Source organism: Sesamum indicum, linkage group LG10 (assembly GCF_026168435.1).
Source record: "Sesamum indicum cultivar Baizhima isolate 11 linkage group LG10, ASM2616843v1, whole genome shotgun sequence".
Taxonomy (NCBI): Eukaryota; Viridiplantae; Streptophyta; class Magnoliopsida; order Lamiales; family Pedaliaceae; genus Sesamum; species Sesamum indicum.
The window spans coordinates 11,686,738-11,689,840 of NC_142666.1; the positions used below are offsets into that span (position 1 = coordinate 11,686,738).

Here is a 3,103-nt window from a genome sequence, read left to right on the forward strand (position 1 = left end):
ACGTTGGCATTGAAAGACGAAACAGGTTCACCCTCCACACAGTCTTCAGCTGGTTCCGGAATGCATCCGTCATCCCGGACATTACATTCGCCATCCCGCACATTGCAATCGTGGGTTCCACCAATCTCCTCGTCTCGGTCGTCGTTGGCCTCCTTAAATGGATCGGCACTTTGTTCTCCACGCAGAAGTTAGTGACCATTTCAAGTAACTTAGGGATGCCATCATTCAAATCAGTGGATTTTCGCTTCTTGGAGGATGACCCACCCGTGCGTTTGGCATCACTTGAGTTCTGTGTGGGATCTACGTTGGCATTGAAAGACGAAACAGGTTCACCCTCCACACAGTCTTCAGCTGGTTCCGGAATGCATCCGTCATCCCGGACATTACATTCGCCATCCCGCACATTGCAATCGTGGGTTCCACCAATCTCCTCGTCTCGGTCGTCGTTGGCCTCCTTAAATGGATCGGCACTTTGTTCTCCAATAGCACGATCCCGACCGAAAATTTCCCGCCAAGAAGGAAAAAAAGGCCATGTTTTATGCCTCATCCCCTTTGCGAATGGGTCCATCTGTAAAAGCGTTAGTATTGGCGGTCACTGAAAGAGAGAACACAAAGTATGTTAAACAATGTGCACAAACGACCGACTTAGGTGCATACCTTCACGTAATCATCCCAGACGGAATCATCTTCAACCATTACCATGTTCCGGCTGTCGTCCCAACCAAACCCAGACCGTGTAAGCATGGTGGTCAGTGTGGAGTAATTTTTTTTCCAGACGTGTAGTTTGGAAGTGATGTGTGGTTCGGCCTTAATATTAGAATGTAGGAAATGCTTTAGAATGTAGGCCTCCAACTGTCCCAAATACCCATTCCTGAACCTATTCTCGCATTTCCAACCGGTTACCACCAAATTCCGTAATGCTGCAATAAGGCATTCTTCCTCCATTGTTGTCCACACTCGGCGCCCAATAGGCCTATGGCGATTCCCACCACGACGGCGCAGCATGCTGTTACCTTCATCAGATCCCACATCCATATTCTGATTAAAAAAAAAAGCAGAAAAATGTGATTAGACAGGCAACATGATACGTAAAAGTAATAACCGAAATTAATGAAAACAGTAGCAGATGACACAAATGAATTTGGAATCAGACGAGTGCGAAAACTCTGAAGAACTCTATGTGAACGAGTAACAATATAAGGAGAATAACGAAGCAACATGTACGAAAAAATAGGATACAAAACGGCACAACGAAGAACCGTATCCAATGTCGATACACGTAATGCCATTACGCTGACTTGATTACACAAGAAAATTCAAATAATTGTTTTCACTCGGGGGATTATGCAATAGAGTGAAGGCAACCAAAAACAGTTGTCAATATTGTATAATATTGGCGCATCATCGGTGGCTTCTCCACTCGTTGTACATGGACGTGGCAAGTGTATCCCTCCAATTGGTCCATGGTGCACTGGGCTCTATATTCCAGACTATTTTCCCGTCGTTTTTCATCTCTTCAACTCCTACGTTAGGCAACTCATCTTCCAACGGGTCATCAGACATTTCCTGTCTTAGAAAGTTATGCAATAAGCAGCAGGCCAATATAATCCGGGTTTGGACCTTGATGGAGTAGAATGAGTGACTCCTTAAAATACCCCAATGCATTTTAAGCAAACCAAAGGTACGCTCAATGACGTTACGAGCTGACGCGTGCTTTAGATTGAAAAACTCCTTATGATTTTGGGGTCCTGCCATTCCAGTGTTCCAATCTCGTAGATGTTAGCGCACACCTCTGTATGGAGTCAAGAAGCCTTCGGCATTTGTGTATCCATTGTCACACAAGTAGTAATTCCCTAGGAAAGCATATACCAACATTATGCCATGTTTTAAAAAAATCAGCACCCAAATAATCATATACGCATACAAGAGGAATACGAAAGCGTTGTGGATGAAATTATAACCTAAGGGTATTCTAAGACCACCAGGTCTGTGGACTGCATCGCGTAGTACTCGGCTATCAGCCGCACTACCCTCCCAGCCAGAAAGCACGTAAATAAATTGCATGTTTGGGTTGCAAACACCGAGAACGTTGACAGCAACATGACCCTTGCGGGTTCAGTACCTTCCCTTTTCCTCTTCAGGTACGCGTACGTTAATGAAAGTCCCATCCAATGCCCCCAGACAACCCTACAAGTAGTAATAAAATCATAAGTCGCAAAATGGTATATAATAACCAGAATCTACCGACTGGTAAAACAAGCACAAAGACCCTATGTGCAGTTCGAATGAAATTCATTAATGAAGAAGTACCTTGAACCATTTCCACCGGGAGTCAATGCATTCGTCCGTAATTGGAGTTGGCCTGGCCAAGAGGACGTTGTACAAGTTAATCACTGAATTCAGGACGGTGAAAATGTTTGTGGATCATGCGCCCAGAACGTATTAAATCATGCCTGACGATGCTGTTCTTTTTGTGGTGGGACAGAATGCTAAGGAAAATGGCTACCTGTTCGGCGCCACTTAGGTTTTTGGTCGGGTTCATACCACCTGAGTACTGAAGCATATAGCACAGGCGTTCGGACGCGTTGCGATCCATGCGGAGATTGAGCAGACATGACTCCTCAGAAATGAAAAACCAGCCTATGAAGATGGTGTATCTAGTCCGGGATCCTACTACTCATGACGTAGGTTCTGGCCCGACGTAGACGTCGTCTAGAGTTTGGAGCAGCAAGATAGTTGGTAACGAAAGAGAATATTGTCAAAGCGGCGACAAGGTCGTCGATGATTTGTTGTACAATTATTAAAGCCAATGTAACTCTTTCGGATGACCTCATCATAAGGAAGGAAAAAATTAAGCATCCACCTCCGAAACTTTGGGTAAGAAGGTAAAGAAATGAAAATAGGGTGTGCCAACTGGATCTGTCCAAGTCCCACTTTACAGAAAATAAAAATTTCATCATAAAGAGATGTTAAATTGTGAGTAGACGGTGAAGTAAACCCGAAAATGGTAACAAAAAGAGACATGCAAATCCATCAAAAATGTTAATAGGTACAGAAATATAGAGGGCAAAAAAGATGACACCAAAGTGAGGCGATAAGAGGA

The 3,103-nt window shown here is 44.1% G+C and overlaps 1 pseudogene; it reads right to left on the reverse strand.

Moving 5' to 3' along the window:
• Positions 1-1,401: 1,401 nt before the first annotated feature.
• Positions 1,402-2,681, reverse strand: LOC148786658 (uncharacterized; annotated as a pseudogene).
• Between the last annotated feature and the right edge of the window lie 422 nt (positions 2,682-3,103).